We start from the raw sequence: 6,000 nt of genomic DNA, 5'->3' as shown, positions 1-6,000 counted from the left end.
AGTGAACAAAACAAAAGTCAGTTCAGTTTCTTTTCTTACATATTTTCTTCTAATTCTCCTTATTTCCCTATCAAAACCAAACACCTATATCACGCAGTGGGAGATGATGTGAAAGATTCCTTCCTCCTTATGGGTTTTGGTTTATGTTATATAGGAGGTGATCGACCATGGTGTTATTGCCCAGATCAAGTAAGCAATAAAATAAAACATGATACGGATGGTTGTTGTTGTTGTAGGGTTTAACACCATTTTTCAGCACATGATAGGCTATACATGGCGGCCAGTATTAATGGTGGAGGAAGAACCCGGGAAAAACCCGGAAAGAACCACCGACCCACAAGAAGCTACGGGCAAGCTTTCTCACATACCCACATTGGCGGAATTCGAGACTCAAACCCACGCAGACAGAGGTGAAATGGCAGTGATCTGTAACGGAGAGCGCTTTAGACCAATCGGCCACTCCGGTCCCCTGATACGGAAGGAATAACAGAGATCTGAGCTGAGATCTAAAATAGAACAACACGAACCCCATATGAAAAATATAACAATTTAATCAATTACATAAACAAAATTAAATTCAATATGACATTTGTATGAACGTCCTCTTAGAAGCAGAGTTAAAAACTCATGTGAAATTCAATTAACCGTTCTGTAACATTGATAAAACAAATTTCATCATATAATCGAGTAACTCATTGAATTCAAATTCCCAAAATGTCAGCATCACCTGGTTGCTTCTGGACTTTTTCAAATCACTGTCAGTGATAGGTCGGCATTGCCGTAGTTCATCGTTCTCTCTCTCCAATCTCTTCAGGTTATTAACTGTCTTGGTTGTTGATTGTGCACATTTCCACTGTGCAGTACATCATGAAGCTGTTTGTCCTTCAAATAAAAATGTAATATCCAAACAAAATAAGTGTCAGTTTTTTTCTCTTGGGATCAACACTATTCCCACTAATTTAGGTCAGATATTGTCGCATCGCAATTCCACAGGACTAAGCTAATATGATCAATTCCAAATTAGATACTGATATACAAACCATACCATCATAAATTAATGTCTTGATCTCCTCTGGCACATGACATAATTAGACCTGTTAGATAACCATTACATCCCTCTGTGGTTATAAATTACTAGCTGAACTGTCAGTTGATACACGTTCCTAATGCTAACACCTTCGATTCTCAGTTGAAAAGAATTTACCACTTAATTTCACAAATGAATTAATGGAACTCACTCCTTGTCTTTACTACCTTACTTTCCTAATAGCGATTCAGTGATGTACATTTCCAGACACATACAAATCAATTCTCAGCATACATGATACAAATCATTTAAGTCATAAATGATAGATAAGTTACTTCTCACAATTTATATCAGAAGAAATTCATGAAATTCCTATAGTACATGATTTATATTACATCTGAACGAGGCCATTCAAACAAATTCATATAATCCATGAGTCATACAATATTCGAGACAAAATGCATGTAAGCATTTAACTTCTGAACTAGAGGAAAATTGAAGCATGACTTTAAAATGAGTAATTCAGCAAATAATTACAAACTTACGCCAATGCACATATTGTATGCAATTCAGGCAAAACCTCTGTGCCTTCCTGAGCACTCAGTTGCTTATCATCAGAGAATTCACTCTGTCTCTTCTTTGGTTTCAGGTCTCTATAAATTTTTTTACCCCCTGTCCCTTGGACAATTTATTTAATGACAAAAGTACTTTTCCTGATCTTTGAGCCTTTTGGCAGAAAAACTCAAGATTGACTAATATCATGAAGGCGATTACTTAAAACCTTGAATTCCATCTGCAAACAGACATGCCCTCATTTAGCTTAGCTAATCAGGCTTACTTTCTCTAATCACCAGAATTGTTAACACTCCCACTGATATCAGAATAACCCACTCTAGTCTTCCTTTATTAATAACTATTCTGGAAAATATCATTCAATAAAACCAGTTTCAAATGGCCCAAGATTTCTCAAATTTTTTTCTCTGGCTTGTCTCATTCCTGTCACTTTCCATGCTTAATGCTACATTCACATCTTTCAGATCGTTATTGAATCGAGTCTAACTAAAATTCAATCCATGCCCCAAACAGAGCAGATCCTATCCCTTGCAGTCAGCAATTTATTTTAAGTTTAGCCCATACATCAATCTTAATGGTTATGTGTCACATTGACCGTGACAGAATATACTTCAAAATCATTCCTACAAAATTTTGTACCATTAAAAACTATCATCTTGTCCTTTTGATTCACCATCAAGTTTATTTTTTTCCAACTCTGATATGAAGCAATACAGTGCAACATGCCTACTTCCACAAATTTCAACAAATTGATATGGGTAAAACTGGTCATTTGACCCCATTACATTTCATCACAATTGATCTATTATACAAAATACACAAGTCAACGTGGATCAGATGGAAAGGCAAACAGAGATCATAAGTGCTGTCTCAGCTTTTGCACTGTAAATGAGACAAAAATTTTAATGAAAATCCATTCACTGAAATAGAAGATACAACCACTACTGGAAAACTTGAACCATTATTCCAGAGAATACGAATCACCATGTCACCTTCAAACTTGAAATTGGATGCCTTTTCATATACTCATGTGAAAATGGGTCCCAAGACTTTTGAAAAATCACTTGTCCTGCTGATGTTTTCAGCTGTCCATATATTTGAGTAACATAGAAAACAGAGTTGATGTGTATATCTATAATGTGTACTTAACTTTTGTCTATCATTGTACATTTTACTTAAGATAATGATAATTTGTAAACAACATGTTTACATAGCCAACTTTTGTCCATGATTGTAACTGTTAACTTGATGCTAACAAAAATGTTTGTTCAAGCTCTAATCTTCTGTACAAACTAGTGAATTTCTCCATTAGAAGTTTTCCAGGATATTTTGTTGTGTCAAGGTCAGTTAACAATTTGTATAAAAAGGACCTTTATAAACAAAGTCGTCATTCCTGTTTCATACCAGTCTTTGGGAATTAATGATCAAAGTCTGAAGTTGTGTTAAGATACAAGTTGAGAGGAATTATTTAAATCATTCACTGGGGTTAATAAAATGCTCATTGACTGTATTAAAAACTACTTTCTGATTATTGAGAACTCATTCAAAGACATTCTGGATAAATCATTGTAGCACATCGGAACATTCAGGACTACTTGAATTCATTTGGATCATTCCGTACTTTTGGACTTGTGATAGGACCTTAAGGATCATTTTGGAATTTAGTTCACAATACTTTAAGTCATTCTTAAATTTACGCTTTCTAATTTTGAGAAATAAATTATCTATTGATTTTACTCAACTTGGTGTTACCTTCTTCTGTTACTTAGTTTAAAATCTTGCTAGCTGCTACTTTGATTTACTTTGTTTTAATTTCATATTTAAGTACTTTCATTGCACACAAGACTTGTTAATTTCCATAAATATTACATCCACAATGTCTGCCTTTTATGTATCACTAAAACAAATTTTAACGTGTTTTCTGTAAAGTCACATAATTTTATTTAATGTCTGATACATACATAATGGTACTTTATTTCCAGACAAGAGGCCACCTAATAATTCTATAACCGTCGAGTCCATTGGTTGCAAATAATGCCCATTTTCTCCTTATTATGCAAAGTGTGATTTATACATTTGGTACCTTCTTCATTCTGTACAGAATTTCAAAGTCTATGATGGGGGCAAGTGACCAATGTGGTCATCAGTCTGTGCCTTCTTATCCTTCTCCTGTAAGAAGATTTGTAAGAAAAATTAGCAGGTGACCATATAGGGACATCATAAGGATTTTGGCAAAAAATAATGGAACATCTAAAGGAAGTATATGATGGGGGCAAATGACTCACGTGGTCTTTACCACAATGTCATGTTTATATGTCCACAACAGAGTATCAGTTGCAAACATGTCACGCTGTTGTTAAGGACTTTAAGGCCTGTTTGCAAGTTGGCAGGTCTTCTTTTAAGTGCTCAAGGTACCTGCTGATGAATTCTAATGACATCATGCCCATTTATTAAAGTGATTAATTTATCAGAGCTTTTTTTTTACATTCTAACCATGAACATGTTGCTGTTATTGTTTTGGGCATAGCACCATTTTTCAGCACATAATAGGCTGTATGTCAGTATACCTGGAGGAGAAAGAACCTGGGAAAACTCCCAAGAAGAACCATTGACCCATGGAAAGTTACTGGCAAGCTTTCTCACATACCCACATTGGTCAAGTCTGAGATTTGAAACCATGTGGGAAAAGGTACAATGTACTGATCTATAAGGTATAATGGTACCAATTGCGCAAGTCCAGGTGGGCGGAGCTTAAGGTGTATGGAACATTGCATTCAGAATTAAAGAAAAACACTAGCTGTGATTGGTGCATTATGTAAGAGTTGTACTTTCTGTTTGGCTTAAAAGAAAGTTGAGCCTCTTGGCAACATGTGAGTTTGTGTTAATTTCTGTCTAGATCATATGTTGTATTTTTTATGATTTTTTTAAAATATGGTACACATGGCTGAAAATGTGCTTGTTGTGACTAGATAACTCTTACCCCTGTCTAGTTCCAGTAGAGTTATCTCTCTTAAATGCAATGGAGTACCTGGTTATGTCATTGTCAAATTGACAACCTAGCATTGTTCTATATGACAGTGTGTGACATGCATGCCCAAGTAGGACAGAAAGTATATTTATTTCACAAAACATTAGCATTGAGGTATATGGAAAAACAATTGGTACCGTGATACCTAAAGGAAAGAATAGCCTCACAGTGTATCCATAGAAACGCATACATGTGGGCGGCATTTATGAACTATACTAGTTTGATGTAGGAAAACAAATGTGTGCTGAACAGTTTTGGTCAAATATTGAAAGTTCTTTAAGAATAAAATGTATGAAATCTTAAGAAAATAGCACAAGATGGCTTTGGATGGGGACTTTTGATAACTATAGCTATGATAGATATAGGCTTGTGTTACCTGATGCCTTTATGTATGTGCTGTTACCTCCTAGATTGGAATGCATGCAATAAAATAAGTTATGTAAACATAATATAGTTGATTTTGGCCAAATATTGGCTATTTTACCTGCAAAAGATGAAAAATCATGCGTACAAAAACAGCTATCTTGTTCTTGTAAGGCATGCCATAAACCAGGATAGAGAACACTCTAAGTACATAGATCACTTGTACCATGTGGGATATTCTGGCATGAGTAATTTTTAGGTAATTTATTAAGGATATGGAATTCCTTCCCATTTTGATTTGAATTGTCCTGCTCTAATTGTCCTTTTTTTTTTTTTTTACATTCTCCTGCTTTGAAATTGTTCATGTAGTTAGTTCAGTTCTCTTGCATTCCCTTTTGTTGAAGAAGCAGTGAATACCAACAAACAAGAACAGTTTCCTTAAGTCAGCATTTGTATAAGCCCAATTATAATCTACTATTGACTTTCAATTAATCCTATTTCTTTCTGTCAAGCTGCTCTTGTGGAATTTCCATGTTTGGTCCAACATTACAGAATGATAACCATTTTAGTCACACAGTGTGTATTCATTCCATTCAAATCCACACTGTTCTTGAAACTTTGCATCCCATCGCAAGAATGCAAATTGGCATGAGATGATATCTGCATGGTTATGGAAGGCTGCACTCTACATGCCGGCATTGTAGAAAATATGAACTATGTGATATGAAAGAGCTGCGTCATCTTAGAAATTAAAATGACATGACTCTTGAGGTCTTCACTAAATATAGGAGTCTAAATGTTAGGTTCTCACTTTATCAGTAATGTATTTTGAGATAATTTAATTGCAATGAAGTTAATACAGGTTGTTGATGAACTCATCTATATTACATGGATAATGTATTAGAGGTTACCACAATTACATGGATAATGTATTAGAGGTTACCACACCTCATATATGTCATTCAGTTATCTCCCTTACACCAGTCTTAACATTTCAAGGAAATCTCAC

At 34.9% G+C, this 6,000-nt stretch overlaps 1 long non-coding RNA gene across 1 annotated transcript; it reads right to left on the bottom strand.

Annotated features, from left to right (window-relative positions):
* Positions 1-535: 535 nt before the first annotated feature.
* Positions 536-4,017, bottom strand: LOC149799247 (uncharacterized). Its single transcript, XR_016420881.1, has 2 exons — positions 3,684-4,017; positions 536-882 (listed from the first exon to the last, which is right to left on the bottom strand). It is a non-coding gene; the product is annotated as an uncharacterized LOC149799247 (long non-coding RNA).
* Between the last annotated feature and the right edge of the window lie 1,983 nt (positions 4,018-6,000).

The sequence above is a fragment of the Sinohyriopsis cumingii genome, chromosome 5 (assembly GCF_028554795.1).
Source record: "Sinohyriopsis cumingii isolate HCF-2022 chromosome 5, ASM2855479v2, whole genome shotgun sequence".
Classification (NCBI taxonomy): domain Eukaryota; kingdom Metazoa; phylum Mollusca; class Bivalvia; order Unionida; family Unionidae; genus Sinohyriopsis; species Sinohyriopsis cumingii.
The sequence above is the reverse complement of the archived record's forward strand: the minus strand, read 5'-3'. Positions and strand labels throughout refer to the sequence as shown.